We start from the raw sequence: 11,061 nt of genomic DNA on the forward strand, positions 1-11,061 counted from the left end.
CTATGCTGGGTCAGTGGCGTTGCGAGGCGGGTGCGGGCCGCACCGGGTGACACCAGTCTGATGGGGTGTCACCCGCCGGCCGCCGGAGTTCTCCTCACTCACTCACAGGCACGTCGGCCCGGCCATCACGTGGTGAAGGCGGTGTGACTGGCTGGTGAGTGGCGCCACGGCGGCTGCACTGCAGGAGCAGCCAGCAGGCCCAGGACTGGAGTCTGGAGCTAATGGATTGGGTGGTGAGTCACGTGACAGCCAGACCTGCCACTGCCGCGCCTGAGGGAGGAGGAGGAGGTGTGGTAGGTAGCGCAGAGAGCGCATATTGACTTTATATTTAGATGATTTAATTTAATACCCCATTATAGTATTTATTATATTTAGGGGGGGCGGGGGGTTGGGGCCTCCAGGTCTAGTCAGGTTAAAGCTTGAACAGAAGGTGGAAATGCACTTTAATGCTCCATGACTCATGTGTGAATTGCTGCCTTGTGCTTAAGGGGGATTTGTTTCTTAAGGGTCATTCAGAAAACGATTTGAGGTTCCACATATTAGAGCAGATACAGATGGGCAGACGTGGTGGAGATAGGAAGGCTCTCCTCAAAAAGCGAGAGCTATTTTGGATTTTTACCTTGAAGACCCTCAGGTCAAATGGTTTAAATGTTGACTTCAGGGTGGATTAGTGGTGTCTCTCCCCGTGTACCGTGTTGTCCTTATCCCCTGGTATGGATATAGTGAACATGTGTATAATACAACCAAGCTGAAATATAGATTGTTTTTAACATTTTCTTTTTTTTGTATTATTTGTAGATTCGGCTACTAATCACGATCATGGCTGATATTCTGCATGAAGACAAGAGCATCTCGGTCCCCATTAGCTATCCACATTCTGTTTTACATATTTTGTTAATATACGTATATATAAGAGGGGCACACCTACATCTAGATTCACACAGGACACTTAGCCAATATATTACTAAAATATTTATTTAATATATAATATATAACAGATAAGGTACCTAATTTATCACACTAAAAAGACATATAATACATATGTTAAAATGTTACCATACTAAGGGTTAAATGTGTACTCAAAGAGGACCTTTCACTAGTTTAAAAACTAAAAACTAACTATATCAGTGGGCAGAGCGGCGCCCAGGGGTCCCCCTGGACTTACTAGTATGTCTGGGCGCCGCTCCTTTCGCCCGGTATAGGCTCCGGTGTCTGCAGCTCCCTCTGTTGTACTGGGCGGAGTTTTTGTATTAGGGTTGTCCCTTGCTGCAGCTCTGGCCAATCGTAGCGCACAGCTCATAGCCTGGGACCTCCAGTCAGTCATCCACTACCTAGATGACTTTCTGGTCATGGAGGACCCGCAGGGCGGGTCTGGCATTCTCGCCGTCCTCCTTGAGATGTTCGCCAGTCTGGATGTTCCGGTCGCCCAGACCAAGACTGAGGGTCCCGCCGCGAGGATCTCGTTCGTTCCTGGGCATTATCCTGGATTCTGTCAGCCTGCAGGCCAGCCTCCCGGAAAAGAAACTCACTCAGTGCCGAGAGGTCATTTCCCACGCTGCCTCCTCGGGGTACCTCACTAGGGTCGAGTTACAATCTCTTCTGGGCCGGCTTAATTAAGCCTCTAGGATCATGCCCCAGGGAAGGACATTCGTGTCGAGGCTACTCCAGCTTCTTCCCTCGGCACCCAAACAGGACAGCGTCATCCACTTGGATGGCCAGGCAATGGCAGACCTGGCCATGTGGGAGTTGCTCCTCTCCCAGTGGAATGGCATCTCCCTCTTCGTCCCTCCATGGTCACCCTCCTTCCCGACTATCTTTTCAGATGCCGCTGCATCCTGCGGTTACGCAGCCATTTGGGGTCCTCGTTGGCTGGTTGACCGTTGGCCCATGTCCGTCCTGGAGGATGCCGAGTCCATCCGCACCTCTTCCCTGTTGGAGTTATACCCCATTGTCGCAGCTGCCCAGGCATGGGGTCATCTCTGGGCTAACTTCAGCCCTGGATGGTGCTCCTTTTGGGCCCTTCTCCAGCTTGGTCTTTAAAGCTGCTATGTACTTGGGCTTCTACGGGTTCCTTAGGCCAGGCGAATTCACTTACAGTGCGGCAGGGCGTTGCAGTCTGTACAAGGAACAGCTGGTGCGGAACCAGGACCATTATACGCTCAAGTTAATTTCCACCAAGACAAGCCAAACAGGTCCCCCGGTTGAGGTTCATTTTTTTCAGTCTGGCAATGAATGGTGCCCGGTACAAGTATTTGGCCAGCTCATGCACGCCATCCATGATGCTCCCCTTCACAGCCCACTGCTACTGCATCTTAATGGCGCTCTCACCTCCGCGCAATTCATCGGCCATATCCGTACTATTGCCGCTGGCTTGGGGTTTGACCCCGGCTCTATATCTGCCCATTCCTTCTGCATTGGAGTGGTTTCCGCGGCTTCCCGACACAGGGTCCCCGCTCATGTCATCCGAAGGATGGGAAGGTGGCTGTCACAACCGCTACCCCAGCAGCAGTCGTGTCGCACCAGACGAAGGGGAAGGGGGACCCTTATCTACGGATGGGAATAGTATGGCCACCCCTGACTAGCTCTAAGCTGGCACCTGTCTGCCCTGATACCCTAGACGGGGTGTGAACCCGTGCGGCGAGCAGGATGCCTAAACCCTCAGTCACCCTAAAGCCTAGAGTGGGGAAAGGCCGATGGGAGCACTAGTCACCATCACTCATGTCTAGGAGAACAGCAGGGGAAGACAGCAACAAACAAACTATATCAAAGATAGACTTATCCAGTCACGAGCAGAGAAGGCGATCCCAATCACGACAGTCCACGCCGGACAAGAGCTCCACCATCAAACGATCTCCTTCAAAGGTCAGAATAGAACTGGAAGTAAGGACTATATCTGGCAATGACTGCAAGGGAAAGTGAAACTAATATAGTAGCTGGGAGTGGCAGACAGGACTCACCTGAGAAGGATGCCTACAAACTCCCAGTCAGGACAAAAAGGTTCACAAGGCAAAACCCAGATGACATACCCTGAACCACGGAGCAAACTCACAAGCTATCGCGAGTAGCAAGTCGCTGCGACCTTCTCCTCCCAGACCTGTCTGGATCAGTCACAGTCGTGACAGTGGCGCTTGTCTTGCTTCGCCCGAGTTCGTATTTTAGCTGCGACCACAAGTTGGTAAGGCTGAAGCTCAGCCTGCATTTGTGGGAGGGGCTTGAGCCTTTATAAGCCCCCTCTTTCCCTCACCCGGTAGGCGTTTCGGTCGTGGACCCACCCACCCATTCCCCTTATTTCAAGGCTCCTCCTTTAGGGCAGCCCCCTTATAGGCTGCTCTAGTATCCGGCTCCAGGCACACCTCAGCCGGTTTAGGTTCAAGGCGGGCACGCTGCCCGAGTTCGTATTTTAGCCGCGACCACAAATATTATATATTAAATAAATATTTTAGTAATATATTGGCTAAGTGTCCTGTGTAAATCTAGATGTAGGTGTGCCCCTCTTATATATACGTATATTTGTCTTTCTTCAAAGGTTTGGGGTTACCTTTTTAGAGGGATCACCCACCCCTTGTAGTTTGGAGGGTGAGCCATCCCAACATATCCATATTTTGTTAATAACCTCTATGATGGCCGTGTCTGTATTGTGCCACACATGTGACGTGTTGCATATTACAATTTTAGTTCCACTTATATACTGAATGCTTTTGGAACATGTTACACCTGAAAAGGTGCTGCCCCCTCTTTTGACAAGGGGTCACGCCAGCTCTGATTTTATCCATGTAGGGCACACGTGTGGATTTGCTCAGTGTCTCATAGGGTGCATGGGCAGTTTGACACGGTGACCCATGCCAACGCCACTGCTGCCCTATTACAGTGATGACTTTACTGCTGACCAGGTTGTTCCTGACTGTGAGACACTTTCTTTCCCCACGTTGTGTATTTCATGAATGGGTCTATATAGCAGTAGGAGGGTTGGTGGGACGCTTGACCTTGGGTTCCATGGCAGCGTTTCTACCGCCGATTACTGGGGAATCATGGGCTGCTTGCGCAATCCTGACCCGCAGTCTATCGCTTGGATCCTTTACATCCCCATAGTTTTGCTTATCCGGCTCTGTTTGGATCATGTGACAAGGATCACATGACTCTAGAGCGGGTGGCCTCTATTGCGTAAGTATGCGCACTTGTGGGCACCTTTGGATTAGGCCATCTTTGATGAGGTCTCCATTAAGTTCCCTTGCTCCCGAGATATCGCGAGATCTATTGTTCTCGTTCATGCGCAGTAACCGAATGTGGACGCCTCCGAGACCGCTATGCTTGGCGCGTGCAGTGTATCAGCTGATTGTATGAGTTTTTAATACACATCATGTATTGGGTACACCTGTATTTTTTTAATCATCAATTATACCTTATTATGTATTGTCACTATATATCATGTATTGTTTACAAGGCACTGTCACTTTATTCCAATTATGTAATTTGCACATTGATGCTGATGAGTTTGTAATTCTTTAAATGTGATTTATCATGAATTTTGTTCACTTTTAAAGTTAATTAGATTTTTTGTATTATGAATTGACACACCTATATATATTTTGGTTGTAACACATGTGCACATAGCTTGAGAAAGACCGCAACAAGCGATTGAAACGTCGCTGCTACATGACACAGGGTGAATAAACCACACGTGTTTTTTTGATCTTAATGGTGTGCTGCTGGCTTCTTCCTTCTTATTGAATGGGACCTTGGTGCTGGTTCATATTGGCCTGATTTTGCACCCAACCGATAAGTGTGCTGCATCTTCATCTTCCATTTTTTATATATATATATATATATATATATATAAATATATATAAATATATATATATATATATAGACACAGTGGATATAAAAAGTCTACACACCCCTGTTAAAATGTCCGGTTTCTGTGCTGTAAAAAGATTAGACAAAGATAAATAATTTCAGAACTTTCAAAGTATACTCCTTAAATGTAAAAGGATTTAATCATCCATATAAACGCCATTCTCTCTGGAGGGAAGCAAAAAACTATGGAGCAGACATTATCTGCATTCAAGAATCCCATCTACTGCTAGAAGATGGCTCTAGAATGAAGCATAAACGTTTCCCCCATATTTACCACTCATGATCAGCCACAAAAAGGCGGGTGTATGCATTGCAATTAAAAACTCCATAGCATTTGAGAAAATATGTCTATTGAAAGATAACAGGGGAAGGTTTCTTGTCTTAGTATGTAAGCTGAATAATATAACATATTATCTTTTTTAGCAAAAGTTCAAAAGGGTCATCTATTCATATTTTGTGACCTCAACATTATAGCTAATCCAGCCTTAGACACTACTAGCCGAAACAGGAGACCTACCCGTTCATTGAACTCATGTTTATTGGAGAAGGATTTATATGATTCCTGGCGCTGCATCAAGCAAATGAGAGAGATTACACTTTCTATTCAACAGGTCATGATTTATATACAAGAATAGATTACTGTTTAGCTAATAGACACTCTCTTCAATTAATATCTAACTGACAAATAGGACTAATCACATGGTCAGACCATGCCCCCCTAATCACTACCATAAAAGAAACCAACATACCCAATACAGAATACGTTTGGCGTATTAATATTTACCTGATTGCAAATAAAGAGTTACAGCGTAAACTAGAAAAAGACAATCAGGAATATTTCCAGAGCAATGACCTTCCTGAGACTAACAAGTTTACTCTCTGAAATGCTCACAAGGCATACACCAGGGGTCTTTTAATGAAATATGGTTCTCAGTATAAAAAAAAAACAGACAAATAAAACTAAACGACAAACTGGATAAATTGAAAAAAGCTGAATAAGACTACAAAACATCTAGCTACTCACAAAATTTAGACCATATAATAAAATTGACAGCTAAAATGAGGTCACTATTCCTAGATGACTATGAATGCAACCTTGTAAAACTTGAACTACACTACTATAGCCAAAACATTAAGGCCTCCTCCTTTATGGCCAATCGAGTGAAAAATATAAAAACGAGAAATAAAATTGCTCACCTCACAGATACAACAACCAATAGTAAATTACTGAATCCCCTACATATAACAAACCACTTTAGTGATTATTATAACTCATTATATAACTTAAAAGATGACAATTCAACAACAGAATCCAAACAAGATGCAATAAAAGCTTTCTTACAATCCATCAACTTACTGTACCTACTTTATCCCCTATTCAACTAGAAACTCTCAATGCACCTTTCTCTACTAGGGAAATAATGAAAACCATTAACTCACTTAGGCTCCATTCACACGTCCGTGGAATGAGTCCGTATCCGTTCCGCAATACCCGGAATGGGTGCGGACCCATTCATTCTCAATGGGTCAGGGATGGATGTGGAGAGCACACAGTGCTTTAAATATTTTTCCCACATTCTAAACCCACACTTACAGAATATATTCAAACAAGCAATGGTAGACGGTCATTTTCCTACAGAAATGATGCAAGCAACTATAATCCCTAAGCTAGATAAGGCCCCCTTATTAGTAACTAATTATCGCCCAATTTCTCTTCAGATTAGAAAATATCATCCCGCTTCTTGTAAAACCAGATCAGATTGGGTTTGTCGCCAGAAGGCAAGGCCCTGATAGCATACGTAGATTTATAAATATCTTAAAATGGATAGAAATTAAAAAATGCCTTCTCTGCTCCTATCTTTGGACGCAGAGAAGGCATTTGACAGAATACATTGTGATTATATGATCAACATGCTCGAAAAATTCAGATTCACTGGCCATATCCTAAAAAGTATTAAAGAAGCTTTATACCTCAATACTACAGCTAGAGTTTACTCCAACGGCTTATTATCCAAACCATTTTTTATAACAAACAGGACCAGGAGAGGCCCAAATCTGAAGGACCAACTGGTTCATAGTCATCTAGCGGAGGAGAGAATCCGGACTGGTGAAATAAGGGAGAAGCATCGGGGTTCATCACCATGTGGAGATTGCTCCTTTTGTAAATATATACCCCGTATAAAAAAGTTCACAAACCCTGGAGATAAAAAAAGAATATGAAATTAGACAACTCGCTACATGCAGAACACAGGGGGTCATTTACATAGCTTCTTGCCCATGTCCTAAACTATATGTAGGAAAAACTATACAGGAACTGAGACGCCGCATCTCAGGCCATCTGAGTACAATTGAAACCGACAAAGACACCCCTATAGCTAGACACATCAAGTATATACATGGCAATAAGAGCTCCCTTCTACGTTTCTGGGGTATTGAAAAAATATCCATGGGACCAAGAGGGGGTAATTTAGATAAGAAACTCCTACAAAGTGAGGCTCGCTGGATCCACAGACTAAATACTATGAGTTCATATGGATTGAATTAAGGTTTTTCCTTTACGGCAGTTATTTAAGAATTTAAAAGACATATAAATTACAGGTAAAATAGAAGGAAACCTAGAATACTAGATTATAACATCAATATAACATAGGGAAAAGTAATAGTGAAGAAGAAAGAAGAAGGCCAATAACTACCCACATCAGCATTAGTCATAGATTTTTCTTTTTCTAAAAAATAAAAAAATAAAATAAAAAAATGGACTAATTATCCACTGACAGATTAAATATTATGAGACTAATGAATATTACAGGAGGATAGAAAACTCTCAAAAAGAAAAAGAAATAAAGTTAGTAGATATGCATAGTGGATATCAGTATCAAAGTCTACCAATGACCTAGCTAGTATATATGCGCAGTACTGGGTTTAAGATATGCGCAATATACTCTATAGACATAGGATTGACAATTAAGACATACATATCAAGAAAGATAACATTGAATAGTAGATTAAGTCAGTAGACATGCGCTGTAGGAATTCCATCAAAATCTTCTCCTAAGTTCTAGCGCACGTGCGCCCATTCTGTTTCTATATAATAAACTAAGACCTAAGACATGCGCGCTAAAAGAGATAACATCGATCAGTAGACCAAGTCAGAAGACATGCGCTGTAGCAATTAGCGATACCTCTGAATACTAGATGTAGTCAGAAGACATGCGCTGTTGGAAATCTTTCAAAATCTCCTTCTCAGTCCTCGTGCATGCGTCCTTATTCTCATATTTGATTTGGAGACAGAGTCGGAGGGCATTCGCTGTGGGATCTTCCTACGGATGAACTATTTCTAAGTTCTAGCGCATGCGCCCCCACTTAGGATTTTTTTGGAGATGGAATCGGGAGGAAAGCGCAGATGGAGAGACTCGGCCTACAGGACATGCGCAGATGTTCGGAAGACGCTGATATGAAGGTAAAAGTTCTTACACAGGTGCATATCCCCTGTAGGCATTGGTGACACTCATAATCGACTAATTGATAAGACTGAAACCTATTGGCCAGATTTCCTTGCTGTCACACGAGCGCTGCAGGCTTATTGGAGAATAGAAGAGAAAAGACCCGCCTATAGTAGTTATAAACACAGATTCAAATGGCGTTCGTGTTGATAGTAGCTCCATTTCCCCTGAAGACGCCACAGCAGTGGTGAAACATGTCGGGGGAGCTGCAATTTAGGTTTTAGGCTAAGTGTTGCTGTGACTTAGTGACCGTGTCTCAGTGCGCTGCAGGCACTTAGTACACGGACACAAGCGGCAAGTTAAATCCATTCATAGGGGAAAACTAGTGAATGAAGGGACAGGCAAGCAATACCAGACAACAGCGCTCCTCTAATTACAATATATAGGGATAGAGAGTTAAGATCTCAATATCTAAAGGACAATAGTCAGAAAGTTGAGAACTGAGAAAACATCTTATCCCCAGATACTGATAGAGAGAGAGTATATAGAGGAAAGTGACTGTTGACAAAGGATCTAACTTACAAGTTATTACATTACCCCGTGCTGCAGAGCCCAGCCGCACCTCATTTTTAACTACTTTTTTCTTTTTTCTTCCAGTCTATACATTTAAAAAAAAAATGCAATAAATGTTACGTTTTAAATTAGACCAGAAACGGGAACCTATTAGCCTTAGGCTATTTGAACTGCAATAGTTAATTCCCGGGTCCAAAGGGTCCCTGAAGTAAAAATCTGCGTCACACCTCACACAACCTCTGATCAAAAAGATCCAATAACTTGACCACCCCCAGAATTCAACTAAAAACCTTTGGAGCCAGAGCTTTCTGTCATGCTGCCCCTACTTTGTGGAATGCCCTGCCAAACGCAATCAAGACAGCTCCAACATTGGACACATTTAAATCAAAACTGAAAAGCCACCTGTTTAGCCTGGCATTTACGATCACATAACTTTTTCCCCCTGTACATATCACTATGTACCAATCTGAGGCAAGCTTATGCACTTTGAGTCGTATGGGAGAAAAGTACTTTACAAATGTTTCGTTGTTGTTGTTCCCCGGAAATTTCAGAGATAAAAATCGGAGACTATACGCATAAACTCGGCTTATTTGTGGATGATATCATTATCTGCTCAGACGACCCCCTCAGATCATTAGATAAAATATACTCTATTATCCAAACCTTTAGCTCCATATCATATTATAAAGTCAACAGTACAAAATCCCAACTTCTAGGCATGAATATATTCCATATTAATAAAATGATAATACAGTCAAGTTTTCCCTATAATTGGCAAGAACATTGCGTTCCATACCTAGGCATTCAACTACCATATCTGATCTCAAATATGGTTAAGGGGAACTTTAAAGCACTACTAATCAAACTCCAAACAGATATTAACCACTTAAACTCCTTTGAAATATCATGGTGGGGAAGGATATCATTATATAAAATGCTAATACTACCCAAGATCCTATAACAATTCCGCTCAATTCCCCTATCTATCCCAAAACCAATAATTCAAAAATTTCAATCTCAATTTAACAGATTTATTTGGTCAAACAAACATCCTAGAATCGCAGCTGGGGTACTGACCAGACATAAAAACCATGGTGGTTTGGGCCTCCTAGATATTAACTCATATCATATTGCTTCGCTGCTTGATCAATCGACAGCATGGTGGACCCCCCAATCTTACAAACTCTGGCTAAGCATAGAAAAACATACTAGTCAGACTGAAAGACTAGACATTCTCTTACTGGTATCTAATGTGGGCAATATAAATAATAGGGATGAGCGAATCGACTTCGGATGAAACATCTGAAGTCGATTCGCATAATACTTTGTTTGAATACTGTACGGAGCAAGCACTCCATGCAGTATTAGAATGTATTGGCTCAGATGAGCTGAAGTTATTACTTTGCAAAGTCTCGCGAGACTTCGCATAATAACTTCATAAATTAATTTCTACTGTAAAAAAACATTTCCCAAACTCGGGTTTGGTTCCAAGTGGTACCTTGGAACCAAACCCGAGTTCGGGAAATAGTTTTTTACAGTACAAATTAATTTATGAAGTTACTATGCGAAGTCTCCCGAGACTTCGCGAAGTAATAACTTTGGACAAAAACTATTCTAACACCTGATTGCACTTCGACGTGCTAAGGTGTATAGTCACACTCCCAAATATAGCTCAAATTCTATGGTTGACTGGGTATATTAGTTCATTAAAATATAACTTTTACTAGATATGCCATAAAATATTAAAGAGTTAAAACACCAAACAACGGTGAGCAGATGGACTGAACCACTACCTGCACATCCAACTAATTGCCCAAAGAAAGAAAAGGGTGATATACAGTCCTACCGCCTCCAGACGTGTAGATTGCAGATGGATGTGTATGGTATCCTTCAGTGCAGTGGCCAAGGATATTGTGGACGGGTGCTGGGTTGCACACAAGCAGCAACAACTAGTGACCCTATCACAGGTTCCCTCACAGTTATACTAAGGAGGGGACTACTTCATTTAACTGCCTAGCAGACACAGAGCACCCGCCCCTATAGGGGTGACCCCTTACGGAACCTGTCCCTAGTTAGGGGCCTATTCCCTATGCTTGCCCTCACTTATCCCTACATGCCACGTTTCGTCCTCATCATAGGACTCATCAGGAGAATATAGTAGTGAAGTTAAATAGTGAAGTATCACATCAAC

This window comes from Bufo bufo, chromosome 1 (assembly GCF_905171765.1).
Source record: "Bufo bufo chromosome 1, aBufBuf1.1, whole genome shotgun sequence".
NCBI classification, from domain to species: domain Eukaryota; kingdom Metazoa; phylum Chordata; class Amphibia; order Anura; family Bufonidae; genus Bufo; species Bufo bufo.